This window comes from Oratosquilla oratoria, chromosome 11 (genome assembly GCF_046742065.1).
Source record: "Oratosquilla oratoria isolate Oo_2021 chromosome 11, ASM4674206v1, whole genome shotgun sequence".
Lineage (NCBI taxonomy): Eukaryota > Metazoa > Arthropoda > Malacostraca > Stomatopoda > Squillidae > Oratosquilla > Oratosquilla oratoria.
Genome location: NC_134787.1, coordinates 11,290,784 through 11,308,283, shown reverse-complemented (window position 1 = coordinate 11,308,283; position 17,500 = coordinate 11,290,784). Strand labels below are relative to the sequence as shown.

Sequence of the window (17,500 nt, the reverse complement as noted above, 5' to 3'; positions counted from 1 at the left end):
AACTTTTAGGTTCCCCCTTATTGTCCGGAACACGTTTTCTCTCAATGTATTCCTGCATCCTTGAGCGAAACGTTTCATAAGAGAAAGTAAACATTCCACGTTTTAACGTCTTTCGTGAGAAGACATGAAAGAACACACTTAGAGGCTTCCATATTCTACAAAAAAAAGTATAATTTGTCTTAGAAGTTAGACTCAAATGTCTTGGAAGAGTATAATTTACGTACTGCAAGTAGCTTACATCTTTTCCGTTATCAATAAAACCTTAAAGTGTTGTTGAATTAATACAACTTTATTTATAAAATCTCTACGTAGGTCTTTTACAGACTATACTCATGCATTTATCCGGCTCTCTACTCCTATACTTTGTATGCGAACACAAATGTGTTTACCTGTTCATTCATTCATTCATATATTCATAAATATATTTCCCTGTAGGGACGACCCAGGAGGAACAAGAACGAGAGGGAGGGAGGGAGGGAGGGAGGGAGGAGTGGTGAATGGGGGTGGAGTGGGTCGGAATGAAATAGGTGAGAGTAGATTTATGCCTTTTGAGTTTGGCTACCCTCCTTGTAAGGGGGAAAAAAGCCCCTGGTGTATGTATTTATGTATAAATATATTTACTCTTTTTATTTAACTATCAAATAATTGATTTGTTCATACTTATTTGATATTGTATCTATTCATTCAATTATTTTATGTACTTTTTATCAATTCATTAATCTATTAAGTAATTAATCATTATTTGTCAATCTATTTAATACAATTTATTAATTAATTTGTTGATATACATTTTATTTATCTATTAATTTATTTTCATGTTTATTCATTTATACATTTATTTATTACTCTACATACTTATTTATCTATTGTGTAATTCAGCGCTGGGTAACCTTTTGAGCATCTCGCGTGCCAGCAATGCATTTCCGAGTGAAATTTATAGTCAATAATTTATGAGAAGTCATTAACTTGCAAAAAATTAGGGTACCAATTAATTTCAATTCTGGATGGGTTTCGGTCCGATTTATTATCAAGTTTGGTATATTTGATGTTGTATATTTTGATATTGTTACGAGTTTACGCAATCACCTGCCGTGCCATGGAAAACTCTGTCAGATGCTAAATTTGGCACACGTTGAAGAGGTTGCCGATAACTGTAATTTTATCAGTGAAGCTTTTCTCTTTCTATATAGATATATTGAATAGATTTGAAATATGATTTCTTTTGACATTATATTTATGACAGATTAGTGATGAGCCTAAAACACGAAATTCTACTTGAATGTTTAACTTGTCATATGAAAATTTCAACCTTGAGGTTATACATGTAACAAAAATATATATTCATGTTCAGTTACGTAGATAAGTGTGTAAGGGTTCTGAATAATTATTGGGATCGGGAAACAGGCAACTCTCTCTCTATCTCTCTCTCTTTCTCCCTATATATATATTTATATATATATATATAATATATATATATATATATATATATATATATATATATATATATATACATATATATATATATGGCTTCAATTAACTTAAAATATTCCATCACCTTAGTGAAGTTCCAAGTTTTTTTTCCCATGGCGAGCTCCTCTCAAAAAAAAAAAAAAGTCTTGCTGGTACTTATATTAATATTGTATGAGCTGGCCACGCCGCTGCTACACCCTCCAATCACCATTGAGGTCCCCCAAACTAGCCCCTCTTCTTATGAAGGAGCTATTCATGTACCCCATCTTGTCAAGGGCCTAGGGTCCGTTGTAAGTAGACCCAAACTTACCTCCCAACTATTATGCAGAGGAAAGACCCCAAGCACTGTCCTTCTCATCGACCAATCTTGCAGCCTTGCGTGCCTGCAATGCTGCTGTGTCGTCCAGGTGAGGAGGGGAAGTAGAAGGGCTATGTGTGTGTGTGTGTGTGTGTGTGTGTGTGTGTGTGTGTGTGTGTGTGTGTGTGTGTGTGTGTGTGTGTGTGTGTGTGTGTGTGTGTGTGTGTGTGTGTGTGTGTGTGTGTGTGTGTGTGTGTGTGTGTGTGTGTGTGTGTGGCTGGCTGGCTACGGCGGTGCGGTGTCGAGATGGTGCAGTGGATGTGATGCAGTTGGTTCTTTGGCGAAACTACGAAATGGGCTGAAGGCGTCTAAGAGACCCTCGAAAGCTCTCTACCGAGACCTGAGGTCTTACGCAGAACCTCTGAGACTCTTCGGTAGAGTTTCTGCAACTCTTCGGCGGTGTGACGCAGTATGGAAGATTTAGTCTGGGATGGTGTGGATATGTTGCACAGTGTGGATGTGTGGTAGGTTGGTATATTGTAGGGCGTATACTATATGAAGTATGCTGCATATGTTGGTGTGTTGAGGTGATAAGTTGGTGTGTTGCAGGCTTGTCTGTGCTAGGCTGATGTGATGCAGTGCTTTGCGTATTGAATCCCGATATGTTACCCATCTGCGTGTAATGTGTTGTGGGTGTATTGTAGTATGCTGGTATGTATATACGTTTATGTTGTTGAATTGAGGTATTCTAGTGTGTTTCAGAGGCGTATGGTATACCTTGATATGTTGCAAGAGTGTATGACAGATTTCTACAAAAGTGAGGGATATTTACGTTATACATGCGGTACGATATAATGTATTGGGCTATGTGCAGTATTTTGGTACCTTGTAGAATACGAGCGTGTGTAGGGATACATGACGGCGCGCTGTAGTGTCATATGAAATGGAAGATATCACGGAGAGGGTCGCGCGTCTTATTAAGGGACTATTTTGGCGAGGAACTATGGTATGGAAGATGCGTGATGTGGAGGTGCGGGTGAGGCGGTGTGATGTGATGTGGTAAGATGTGTGGTGGGGTGGGGTGAGGTGAAGTGAGGTGACGTGAAGTGAGGTGAGGTGAAGTGAGGTGTGTGTGAAATGATGTGGCATGGTTTTGATGTAAAGTGTGCTTTGGTTTGGTTTGGTGTGATGTGTTTTGGTGTGGTGTGATGTGATGTGATTTGATGTGATGTTGTGGTGTATTGTGTAAAGCAGGACAGCAAGGAATGAAGTTGGGAGGTTGATCATGAATCTGCGGTGCCTACTTGCGTGGCCGCGTTAGTAGTTTGTCGTGTAGGTTTACATTACGAGGTGTTCTTTGCTCAGGTAATATGAGGGCCTTTGTGGATACAGACTAAGTCTTGTGGTGTATGTGGTGTGCTCTGGCATGGTGTGATGTGATGTGATGTGGTGTGGTATAGTGTGCTGTGGTATATTGTGGTATATAGTGGTGTGGTATATTGTGACGTATTGTGTCACTTTTAAGATACGTACTCGTGTGTTCTGCTTTGGAGTGGCGACTTGTATTGTGATATACTGTGTTGTAATATGGTGTGACGTGACGTGTAATGGAGTGAGCATATTACGTGATTTGACACTAATGTGTAGTGACTTGACGTGGCGGGTGTCGCGTAACATGATTGGAGTAATACTAGAAAACTCGTAGTACAGACGAGGCAGACGCAGAGATTAGGTGTTGAAGACTTGCGTTCCCCTGAAAGTCCCAATTAATCATGACCCAATTCCGTGCCTGATGATCCTTTCCCTTCTACTCTCGCTGCCATCAGGCTATTCTCTTCGTTTCCATGGCAACCCTCAAACAAACCAATAACAAATGAACGAAAAAACAAGCAAATAAACAGGCAATTAAACAAATAGAAAAATAAATACATTAATAAATAAATGAATATATGATTAATCAGTGAATAGATAAATAGAGAAATGAATATATGAATAATAAAAATTAGATTACAAAATGCACTTTGGTCACCGGAAATTACTGTCCTTGTGGCAAGTCACGTTTCCTTCCTCCTCCGAGCCTGGCGTGGGGGCTGTGGCCAAAGCTTTTTACTTGCCAGACTCAAACACTCATTTAACCGAGTTAAGCGTTTGTTTGTGTTTTACCTGGACTTCGCCTCAAAGTTTGTTGTGTCATTCGGGAGCGGGCCGAGCGATCAAGTGTATAAACGAGTTGGTGTGTGCGTGCGTACGTGCGTGCGTGAGTACAACCACATGCGTGCACGCAGGTCGTCTGTTTTACAGTGTGTTATGTTATTTCATCCATATCGACGGGAAGTGATTTTATTCAGTTACGGGTAATGCACAGTTTATGCTGCATGGCTTCGAATATTTCTTGTCTTTTGTTGCTGATTTACATATTTTTGGTTCAAGCTTATTTCAATGGATATTTTTATTGCTAAAATTGACTTGTATATTTAATGGTGAAATATCTTTAGTTATATTGTTTTTAGCAAACTATTCTTGAACATTTCATGCTAAAAAATTGTGTTTATTCATGCATTTATTGTGAACTATTTGTTGTGAAAATAGACTTACACGTTTATGTTGTAACTTTGGTAATATTTATGTTGCGAAAACAGACTTGCATTTTTCTTTTCGACTGCAATGAAGCAAGCATCATAAACAGTGCATTGTCTTACATAGATCATTGATCAAAGCATATCTCAATAGAAAACTAACCTATACTATATTAACAAGTAAATGAATAAATAAAATATATAAACAAGTGAATGGATAAATATAAGAAGAGAAATAATTTCAAAAGAATTGATTGTCTTATAATATCCCTTCTTTTACGAAACTGTGTAAGAGAAAATGCACTGTTCCCCTTATAAAGATAATTAGATGCAGTAATGGACCATATTGAAATCTACACGCGACAACAATTTTCAATGCTGTTTATAAGCCCCACTGGATTTTCCTTAATTAGTTTGTGAAACAGTTGAGACAAAAGCTTTCAACCTCTTTGGTATCGAGTGAGGACCACGGTGATGAACGAAATCGTCTGATGACAACAAAAAAAGTACGACCCGGGAAGAATGCCATAAAAACGATAAAAATCACGTGGCGACAGCCATGATAAAAATATACGACAAACACCACGGTTGGCACGGGAAAAGTTTTTATTATTTCTTATTTCTTAAAAAAAATCGTAGAATCTTATTTCGTTGTACCACTTTACGTCGTTACAGATTCTGTTTACGTTTCGGGGCAACACTGTGCTCATCGTCAGGAACACTTTGAAGTCAGGCTTTGAGCCTATTATGGCTTGTACGTCCAGAAATGAGATTAGGTGGATGTACTCTGTATCATCACACTGAAAATACGTACAATGACGCTGCATATACACACACAAGCGCACACGAACACGAACACACACGCACACACACACACACACACACACACACACACACACACACACACACACACACACACACACACACACACACACACACACACACACACACATACACACACAAATCACACACACTCACGCTTACATACACACATGTACACACACACACACACACACACACACACACACACACACACACACACACACACACACACACAGACACAGACACACACACACAGACACAGACACACACACAAATCAAATAATTAAAACACAAATTAGTTATGTAGTTTTCTATAATCATTAATCACTCAATTTGTTCACACAGGCTTTAGTGGGGAAATATACGAACTTCTACTCCCATGTGTACAATTGAGAAAACAAATTCCACAACATCTTTATGTTTGTAGTCTTAGTATCTTGTAGATGAATATAGTTAGATAGATAAAACAATAAAAATAAATAGATTAATACAACTTTTCAAGCACAGGTAATCTAAAACCCTTTATGATACCAAACGATGCCGGCAGAGCGTGGACAAGATTTGTTTCCCCAACTGCATATGCTGGAAGAGGAGCAGCATAAGTGACGACTCAGCATATGACGTATGACATGTGACGTGCTGAGAGGTCAGCGCCGTGTTCCCTTGTTCCTCTGACGCGTCGTTTGTCAAGAAGCGTCGTCACCTTCACCCGAAGACTAAAAATTTCGCTTCCTCGATAGCTGGATTTCTTCGAGTCAAAAAGAAAGAGAGAAAGGAGGAAGAAGAAGAAGAAGAAGAAGAAGAAGAAGAAGAAGAAGAAGAAGAAGAAGAAGAAGAAGAAGAAGAAGAAGAAGAAGAAGAAGAAGAAGAAGAAGAAGAAGAAGAAGAAGAAGAAGAAGAAGAAGAAGAAGAAGAAGAAGAAGAAGAAGAAGAAGAACAACAACAACAGCAACAACTCCCCCTCTGTACTGGGTGACATTTTGCCTTCTATCGTCGTTGCCATATCTAATTCATCTCCTTGACCTCTCCACAGGACCTAAGGGAACTATCAACACAGCAGATACGAAACAAACAAACAAGCACACACACCCACACACACACACACACACACACACACACACACACACACACACACACACACACACACACACACACACACACACACACACACACACACACACACACACACACACACACACACATATATTCACGCACACACACGTACATATAAGACAAACATTAGACAGACATGCAAAACACGCACATAACATAGCGACACACATGCTCGTATATACTATGCCGCCCACATCAGTCACGCACAACACAGTGTTTCCCTTCCGATAGATTTTCATTCTGTAATTACAGTCATTACATAATTACGACATCGACAAGAAGCCCAATAAGGGTTTGGACTCAAACAAGGAAAAACTGCTAAATCTAGTCACCGGCGGCTCCTCCCCCCTGTGGTTTCTCAGTGCAGCGGAAATTGCTTTTAAAACTTTGCACCCAAGTTCGTACTTTTCTTTTTCGTTTTATTCATTACTTTGCTCATTTCTGGCTGGTGTCACGTTTATACATTTTATTCTGGCTAATAGTGGATGGTTCTGTTCAGTTATAATGAGGGAAGCGTTTAGTCTCAGTGTGATAATTTGTGTACGGATAAGAGATCTATTCGGCTGATATGAAAATGACAAATATTCTATTCTTAAATCATGGAATCTCGTTGTAGATTTTCTTGCTACGAATCCGTGCCGGAACTTACGTATATATATATATATATATATATATATATATATATACATATATATATATATACATATACATACACACACATACATGAGAGAAATTCGCTGGTGACGTCGACATTAATCTGATAATTTTTTATGTTTGTCGCATGCAGGATTCGAACCCACTGTGGTCGAGTGGGTAAAGGCTCTGTGAAGGTAATCTTACGGATGGTCGAATGCAGTGGGTTCGAATCCTGCATGCGACTGTCATAAAAAATTATCATATATATGTAACCCGTAATGTGAATTCTGTAAAGAAAATTGCCATTCTCGAGAAAACAAGAAAAAACATTTCTTTACGAATTCCACCTCTGACTTGTACCTGTATCCCCCAGAAGTCTGAAAGTCCATTTACCAGAACCTTACAGCTCCTGATGGACGGATGGGCCGCGAAGCTCTCACTTCTCTTTGCGGCGACATGACGTCATCCATATGTGATGATGCAGGTGCTTAGGTTATCAATACACTATGATGTCGAAGGTCTCCTAAACCTGTTGCAAGGCCCTACGAGTGTAAGTAACCTGTTTGGTGTCCCATCGAGGGGATGTGCTGAAGTAACCCACTGAGTACGTAGTTGCTGTCTTTATCGATATAATCGTAACCCTCTCGTTTATATGAAGTTCTCGAGTTTATCAGAAATAAATGAATAAACAAATAAATAAATTAATAAGTAAATAGATGGATGAATACATAAATAAATAGAAGTAAATAAATAAAATAAATGAACGAGAAATAAAAACACACACGCAATTCCGCTGGCATTTTATTGGTACTTAGATTATTTCTAATTCAACTGAATCGCATTTGTTAGTCACAGTGTGGATAACAAAAGTAAACAAGATATTTTGTCTGTTCTTAAAAAAGAATTACCACAACAGGTATCCACGTCTTGGTTACTAGACTCCAAGACAGAACCCCAGAGTGTCGACGAACTTTTCCCCTCCACTGTACAATGTATCGAAAACGGATATGCCACAGCAAGTGTACACGCAAGCACAGGTAATTGTGATCAGGTGGTTTTGGGTACACGTGAGTGTAGGAGAGTACAGGAGAGGGAGCAGCTAAATAGCTTCTCTATGAAGGTGTGCCACAAGGATCAATAAATACACTTGGCGGCTGGACAGAGTTAAAGGATGAGTATCACCCAGTATGCAAGGGGCTCATCAAGTGAGACACCTTCTTCACTGCCAGGACGGTGCCATAGAGTTGAATAAAATCGACTGGCGCCAACCAGAATAAGAGGGGAAAGTACCACCCGGTGCGAAAGGGGCCGCTGAAGAGGGGATAGAGTTGGAGAAGGAAGCAGGAGGAGGAGGAGGAGGAGGAGGAGGAGGAGGAGGACGAAGAAGTTTGGAGAACTGCAAAGGGTATTGACTCCAAACAAATTCGCTCAGGAACGACCACTGCTGAAGACCGCGACCGAAATGGTTCGAAAACCGAACGAAATGGTTCGAAAACCGAGACAACTTCACGTAGAATAACTTCAGTTACTTCTACTTCCAAATACTACGGCCGTCTTCTCGGGTGCTGTGGGCGTCGTATATTTTTGGGTCGTAGATTTACGACGGGCGTGAGTTCTTTACGACCTCGTAGACTTGGTCCTATCGTAAATATTGGACGAAAAATGAAATGCGTTGGCTACAGCCGTGCAGAAATGCCACCAGTTGTAGCAATTATATCTGAAGCAAAAAAAAAAAAAAATATAGATAATGAATAATATAAATGAATAAACAAATAATTAAGTAAATAGATAAATGAATAGATTAATGAATAAATAAGAAATATATGAATGAATAGATAAATGAATAAATAAATAAATAAACAAATATATAAATATATGAATACACAAATAAAGGTAGATCGGAGACTGTATACTTATTTATTTCGTAGGAAGTCAAGGCATCCTTTGACTCGGCCAAACGCCTTTTGTGGAGGAAAATTTCTCTGGTACATACATACAACTATTCTCATATACAAGAGCAGCCACCACCGTTATCGTGAAGGGTGCACTTACTGTGCAATTATCTTTATTTATTACCAATAAAAATTTTCTCAGTAGGCTCCCTGCCCACCTCCGCTGGCGTCATTTCTACGTTGATTTTCTTTAGAGCGTTCGACCTGGGTGAGGTCAGATAATTGTAATCAGCTTTGGACCGGACCTCCTGTTCAGTGAGGCTAAACACGCAAATGCGAGTCACTTCCTTCCAGAAGTGAAATAGAAGGAAGAGTTATGAAAGGTGAATTTCTTCGAGAAGTCTTGCGCGTGAAATGTAAGAAAGAAAAAGGAAGAAAGAAGAAGTAATAGATGAAGAAAAAGATGAAGAGGAATAAGAAAATGGTACGAGAAAAGGAGGAGGAGGAGGAGGAGGAGGAGGAGGAGGAGAAGATGAAGAAGAAGAAGAGGTAGAAAAGGAAGAAGAAGAAGAAGAAAAAGAAGAAGAAGAAATAGAAGAAAAGGTCTCTTACGAATTAATTCCTTCATCTTTTCTGGTGATTGTTACTTTGCCCTGGCTGTCAGAACAAGAAGGGCCAAGGCGAAGTCTTTGAGCACTACTAAGCGCCTCCTGGCGTGAACAGCTAACTACACTAGATGAAGGCCAGGCCTGAAGAAACTGTGCGCGTGGTTTCAGACACCAATGGATACTGAAAGGCTAGAAACAATAGAAGACGGTCTGGGAATGAAGGGAGATATAGAAAGGTGAGGGAAGGAAGAAAGAAAGGTGCAAGGAAGAAGAAAGGTGGGAGGTGACCAAAAAAAAAAGAAAAAAAAAAAAAGATGACGTGGAGAAAAATGGAAGATGGATGAAGATGAGTGGAGATTGGCTACGAGGGGTGGGGTGAGAGACGGGGAGAATAGAGGAACAAAGAGAATGATGAAGAGTAACTGCAAGGTTGGTAGTAATGAAAATGGGAATGAAAGCAGAAAAGCAATATATGTATATGCAAAGAAGTCACAAAACACACGTGATGAACTATTTTTGCAGAAGCCACCGGGAAATTGAAGAAACAGATACTGAACGTTTTCGTCTATTAAGACATTTTCAAATATGTATATGTATTATATGCATATGTATATGTATATGTATATGTATATGTGGAAAGCAGAGGTATAGGGAGTGAATTTGAGTACACGACCGAGGATGAGATGGATGGGCGTTGAGCAAGAGGGGAATGTCTGTTGAGCAAGGAAGGGAGAAGGCATGAGCTAGGAATGAGTGAAGAGTGGCTGTGTATAGACGATACTGTATTGCAAGGAATGGAGGGGCGGGGGATGGGGGGGAAAGGGTGCTTATGTGTGAATGATATTTTGACGGAGCCCGAAGGGATTCCTCCCCGTCTTCTCCTTTTCTGCATGATGGGACGGAGAGGGTGGGTCGCCGATCAAATGAAGCGGCCTTGCTGTGGATGTACTGTGTCTTGCTGCATTGCTTCTGACCCAGGGCGGAGGGTGAGATACAGGGATGACCCATCATCCATGAGGAGCTAAGATAAGAGGGAAGAAATGGGGGGGAGTGGAATGGGTGGGAGTAGGTACGTGTGTGTGTGTGTGTGTGTGTGTGTGTGTGTGTGTGTGTGTGTGTGTGTGTGTGTGTGTGTGTGTGTGTGTGTGTGTGTATGTGTGTGTGTGTGTGTGTGTGTTTACATGCATACGCGATTAACTCTTTCATCACATACTTTATGGGAGAGGTCTCAAGCTTGAGAAGCTCCTTGCACGACTGAGACACTTTCACTGCAGATTCCGTCTCTCTCAGTTGCATAAAATTGCCTGTCCCTGGCCAGAAATGAAACCACGAAAAGCGTCACCATGTTGATGAGGTGGATGACATGAATGAATGAAGGAGGGACGGGAACGATCGTGGATGTTGTGTACAGATGACGAATGCAGAGATGAAAGATAGAACAAAGCAGAAAGATGAATAAGGGGGACTGACAGCGAGGACCGAATCCAAGGGTGAGGAGGGTAAATAAGGTCGAAGAAAAGAGTTAAAGGTGAAGAGGACAACCTTGGGTGAGGATGATGCATGCAGGGCAAGGCCTTGGACTAAGGTCCCGAGTGGAAAAAATGGGTTCAAAGGGATTCTAAAGTGAAGGAGGAGGAGGAAGAGAAGAGGAAATAGGAGGGACAGAAGAGGGACCAGAGTAAAGATATATGGGGGTAAGGGGAAGGACAAAAGAAGAAAAGATGATGAAAAGGAAAAGAAAAGGAAAGGAAAAGAGAAAGAAAAGACGAAGAATAGAGGCAGAATAGACGAAGAAAAGAGGAAGAAAAGAAGGACAGATGGAAGGCAAAAGAAGGTCAAGGGAAGGACAGAGGAAGTAAAGAGGGATAAAGAAATGAAGAAAAGACGGAGAGTAGAGGAGGGACAGGGTAAGGACAGAAGAAGGACAGGGGAAAGATATAGGAAAAACAGAAAGATTAAATGAAGGACTAAGGAAGGATAGAAGAAAGACAACGGAAGAGCAGAGGAAGGATAGAAGAAGGACAGAGGAAGGGACTGTGGAAGGATAGAAGAAGGACAGAGAAAGGACAGAGAATGTACAGAGGAAGGGAAAAAGAAGGACAGAAGAAGACCAGGACAGAAGAAGAACAGCGGAAGAACAGTAAGGACGGATAACGGGAAGGACAAAAGAAGGGCAGATAAAAGACGGAGATGGAATGAAAAAATGACAAAAGAGAGAAGTTAAAACGAAGCAAAAAGTCTGTGAAAAGAAGTCTGGTACACTGAAAATAAAAATGTGGCGCTGAACGAGTCTTGCCCAGTCGCTGGCAGCGTTTGGGACTTTGCAGAAGACAGAAAGGTTCCTCAGAGACGCGACGGACTGTGTCAAGAGGCGTGGGCCTGCACTGCGAGGAATAGGATTAAGCAAGGTCTAGCTGGGCTTAACTGAAGCACAAGGAAGCCCACAACTGACCAAAGTATCCGGGATCACAATCGAGTGTTATGTGGTTCTGTTCACTGGAGGTGAATACGAATAAGTACAGGCAAACGCGGCTGATCTGTAGCATATTTTAGCTACACGAAGACTACTTGGCACTGTGCAGAAACGCGAGCCTCAGGCTAAACGAAGGACGCGTGAACCTGAGAACCAGGACCTGAAGACGCCAAGGAAGCCAATGTGAGGGAACGGCATCGCGTTGCCTGGAACTGTGTGGACTTCGAGTGCCTCAAGGGCGGGGCAGTGGGAAGACGAAGAGTACACGCAAAAGAGAAAAAGAGGCCTTAGAGAAATCTGTGAGCCTGCAGACAAAGGAGGGACCCTCTGACCATCTTACATGATTTCCTGTATATCTATTCTGTCTACTGCCTGGCGATTTCATTCAACTAAAGGAAAACCCTCTGTACTCTGAACATCTGAAGGCAAAGAACATTCTAAGCTGTGCAGAACCTTACACTGAGGTAAACGGCATCACGTAGGGACAAAAGATTCTGCAGAAGCTTTCTGGACTGCGGGGGAAACGTCTGGAACTGCGCGGATCTGAGCAGAGGCGTGTGGGACGATGCGTGTGCATGCGGGACTGGGCGGGGAACGGGCGAGGCTCATACACAAGCGTCTGAAGCGGTTTCCGAAGTGTGTTTGACCTTAACGACAGGTAGCGTGAAAGACTATGGTTACATGGAAAGGTGTAAGGTAGCCTGCGTATTTGAGTGGGAGCGTGTTGGACACTGTGGGATAGAGTTGGAGGTTAGTGGGAGTGCATGGGACTAGGAGGGAGAAAACGGGGTTGGGTGGGAGAAAATGGAGATTGGTGAGTACTAAGAGGCTGGGTTAAGGTGGTATGAGATGATTCGTTGAGGGCGACGTGAGGGCGCTCGGGGGGGGGGGAGGGAGTGCAAAAAGGCTGGATGGAGGCCTCTGGGGCTTGGCAAAGGAATATGTGGGTCAGTAAGGAGAATCCTTTGAAATCAATGAGTATTGAGGAAAAAAATATGAACACTATGACAGAAATACAGGAGAAGGAATAGTAGGTTGGAAGAGTTTGTGGGGAGAGGAGAGAAGAAAACGGTAACGGGTGAAGGGCAAATTGGGGGCAGAAGAGGACAAAAGACTACGAATAGGTGGGTGGGAATGAAGAGGTAAGAATAGGAGACGTTGACCGGGTAAGGCTGATGGATAAAATGCTTAGGTCACGACGAAGGACAATGGGTGACGGGCATCTCTGGGGTCGGAAGGTGGTGCTGATGGGGTGGGGGGGGGAAGGGAAGGGAAGGGAGGGGCGAAGGGCAAAGGTTGAAGGGCGTAGAACGAAGGGTGGGCGTGAGGGCGGCTTGTGTACAGCGTCATACCCGGCCCGGCAAGCTCCTGCGCTGCCCCCCACCCCCGGCATCGATCGGACGCATACGCGTTGGAACGTGAAGCAGTACAGCAGCACACGCCCCCTGTTGGCAACAACAGCTGTACGCTGCACAGCTGTACGTGGCCGGCTGTGGCGGCAACTGGTGCAGCAGCAGGAACAGCAGCAGCATGCAGGGAATGGCCAGATGAGAAGTTGGGCGATACGAGTTCGTTCTGGTTGACGCCAAGTGATTTTATTCAGACACTTCGTGATTCACCTCATAGAACCCCGGGCGTTCCTTTCTGGTTTTGGTTTGCCTGAGACCAAATGTCTTCATTCAACTGAAGAAAGGAATGTGTCGGGAAGACTCTTTTTAATGAAACGGCAAAGTCCCTTCAACAGACGATTTTAATCAGCTTCTAAAAACGTTTTACTTTCACAGGGTTCTGTGTAGCTCATTCAAACTCATTAATTGGCATCACGGGTTTATTTTTTTTTCTGACTGTTGCCAATTAGTTTTATTCAGTTCTAAGGGAATCCATTATCTAAAGTTGAAGCAACACACACACACACACACACACACACACACACACACACACACACACACACACACACACACACACACACACACACACACACATATACATATATAAAGAAATCCTTCATACTGCTTAATCAAATTAATCGATGCAATATCCAAGTTACCTGATGGCAACAGCACACTGAGCACCAGGACAGCACTACCGTCAACATCGTCATGCTGATGTACATTATTCTGTTTTAAATGAAACCAAATTTCAATCAATCTTTAACGGTTGGCCTCCAGTCTAACAAGGTTATATTATTTTACACGAACCAACAGGAATGTCGCTGTTCGTTTGTCTATGTAACCCTTTAATATTGTGATAATTTTTTTTATCTTCTTATTGGTATATATATATATATATATATATATATATATATATATATATATATATATATATATATATATATATATATATATATATATATATACATATATATATATATATATATATATATATATATATATATATATATATATATATATGTATATATTAGGAGTGGCGAGGTTAAGTTCTAGGTCACAGAGACCCATTATACTGTATATATTATATATATATATATATATATATATATATATATATATATATATATATATATATATATATATCCAGTTAAGTCTGGTAGGACAAAGGCTTGCAAGACAGAAACTTTCTCCATCAGTTTAGATCTTATTTACTTCTCTGCTGAAGAAACGTACGGGTTAGCCAGTACCACTACCAGCAACCGACTCTTTGAGGGGCCATCGTATGAACACTACGAACAAACGTGTGAAAGACACCATATCGAAACGATGCAATACCATAACGTTTCCAAAAAACGTTTTCGTTGTGGCTACTACCAGGCGCTTGGTCTTCCGCAGTCCTCCTGAAAGGACGACCCCCACCATGAACCCCGTCTTGATCAATAGCGACCCCTTTCGGAACGAGCTCATAGAAGACCTTCTCACACACACACGCACAACTTGCCTACTCCCTTTATCTGCAAAATAAAACTGTCTGTTGTTTGGTACAATGGGCTCTATAATAGACGTCATTAATGGGGTCAGCACCTACAACAATATCCTCGTACAGGTTATCAGGGTTCTACTATGTGCAGAGCATCACAGAGGCAAATGAAAGAAAGAAGAAAAAGAAGAGGAAATATGAGAGAGAGAGAGAGAGAGAGAGAGAGAGAGAGAGAGAGAGAGAGAGAGAGAGAGAGAGAGAGAGAGAGAGAGAGAGAGAGAGAGAGAGAGAGAGAGAGAGAGAGAGAGAGAGAGAGAGCGAGAGGTGAGAGAGAGAGAGAGAGAGAGAGAGAGAGAGAGAGAGAGAGAGAGAGAGAGAGAGAGAGAGAGAGAGAGAGAGAGAGAGAGAGAGAGAGAGAGAGAGAGAGAGAGAGAGAGAGAGAGAGAGAGAGAGAGGGAGAGAGAGATAGCGGGAGCGGAGAGGGAGAGGAGTGTCGCATGAAGCAGTTTTCAAACGCGTAGAACAGCAACAGCAGCATTCATTCTACACCTGGAGCATAAGAGTCACAACAGATACTCTCCGTCAATAAAAACCAGTGTTCCCTTTGCCTCGTTGTCGTTGTCGTCATCATCGTCCTCGTCCTCGTCCTCGTCATCATCATCAACGTTATCGTCGTCGTCATCGTCGTCCTCCTCCTCCTCCTCCTCCTCCTCCTCATCGTTATCGTCGTCGTCGTCATCCTCATCCTCATCATCATCATCATCATCATCATCACCACCATCATCATTTCCATCATCATCACTATCATCAAAACCAACTGCGTCATAGCTATTATTGCCGCCATCCTACTTCTCGTCCTCTCTTCTTCCTCCTCCTCCTCCTCTTTATTATCATCACCATCAACATCATCATCACTGTCCTCGTCGTCTTCACCAAGACTGCATTCCGTGACAACTACGCCATTGGCAGATCGGCCTGCATCGTTCCTAGCATCAACTGGAACAGAAGCGGTTCGAATTGCGTCATCAGCAGAAGCTCCTCAGGCAGCCAGATCATCAGGAAAGTCTCCGCCAACCACCAGGGATGAGGGCGTGGGAAGACAGGGGTAAGGATAGGGAAGAGGAGAGAACTGGAAGAACAAGGGGAGGGAAAGGAAAGGGGAACAAGACGAGGAGGAAGTGGTAGGGGGAAGGAGGAGGAAGAGGAAGAAGGGGAGGAGGATGAGAAGCATGAGGATGAGGAGGGGATAAGTAGGAATAGGAGGAGGAAGAGGAGGAAATTGGGAGGCAAAGGAGGAGATAAAGGAAAAGGAAGAGGGGTAGCAAGAGGAGTAGGAAGATGACCAGCAAGAGATGGAGGAGAACGAGGAGGAGGAGGACGAGGAGGAGGAGGAGTAGAGAAAGGAGAGACAAAGAGAAGAGATATGGGGAAGAGAACAAGGGAAGAAGGGAAGAATGAAGTGGAGGAGGAGGAGGAGAAAGAGGAGGAGAAGAGGAGTAGGGGACGAGGAAGATGGAGGAGGAAAAGGAGGAGGAGTAGGAGTAGGAGGAGGAGGAATAGGAGGCGGAGGAGGAGGAAGAGTGTAGTGGTTTCCGGCCTTTAGTCACGACCTTAAATGGGGTTGTTAAGCATTTTTCATTGGGTTAGCAGGTATTCAAAACACCAAAAATTCATTCTTTGTATTATGGTGTTCATAAATGACTTATTTGATTGACATATTTTCATCCTGGATACATTTTCACATGGTACAACAACAAGAGAGTGAGACTAGAGATGTCATACGCCTTCTTTTTGTTTTATCGCCCTAATTGTGTTCTGAGGACGACAAGGGTCGAGGTGGCATTTTTGAGGTTCATAACTTGGGTCACAGGAAGAAGGGTTGTAAGTTGCAACTGCAACAGAAATATTTTCAGCATACTCGATTTGCCGATGTGACGCTCAAACTACCAAAATTAGACCACATTCCTCCGGTTCTCCCCATTATAAAGGGGCTGGCCTAATCAAAGCGTACGACACTCACGTCAAGAGACTCTACTTCCATCTGCACAGTTAAGCCCCGGTCACGCAATCACGATTCTCGTCAAATGTTGTGAATTCGAAAAGCAGGAAGACGACTTTGCTTACAGTATTCTAGACTTCCCTAAGTCTACAATTCAACAATGTGTATGATATTCTTATAAGTTTAACTTCTCTTAGTACATCATTCATCTTCTTAATACATGACGCAGAAGTGATTTGACATTATTTGGGAATTCGAAAAATAAAATATTGTAACCTAAGTCGTTTCTACTCAAACGAACTCACTTGAATCACGTCTGTGTGAATGATGGGTCACTGCACTTCCCTCCACACTGCTTTGGTCAAAATGCCATGCACTGGGGCACAGCTTTTCCAAAGCAGGGCCCGACAGCTGAGAGTGAAATCTGTAAACCATTGTCTGCCTCACGTCATTGTCAAGAAACGCCATAACAGCTGAGACACAAACACACACACACACACACACACACACACACACACACACACACACACACACACACACACACACACACACACACACACACACACACACACACACACACACACACACACACACACACACACACACACACACACACACACACACACACACACACACACACACACACAGGGTCGTTACTCCAACTATCGTGGGCGGGGAGTTGGGGGTGTGCGTGCGTGTAAGGTCACAGCATTACCTATAGATCGGATCGGTCATATATGAG

The 17,500-nt window shown here is 42.3% G+C and overlaps 1 protein-coding gene across 6 annotated transcripts in view; it reads right to left on the bottom strand.

Moving 5' to 3' along the window:
• LOC143029591 (IQ motif and SEC7 domain-containing protein 1-like) overlaps nt 1–17,500 on the bottom strand; it is a 208,512-nt gene that overhangs the window by 45,301 nt on the left and 145,711 nt on the right. The gene's annotated exons all lie outside the window — the stretch shown is intronic.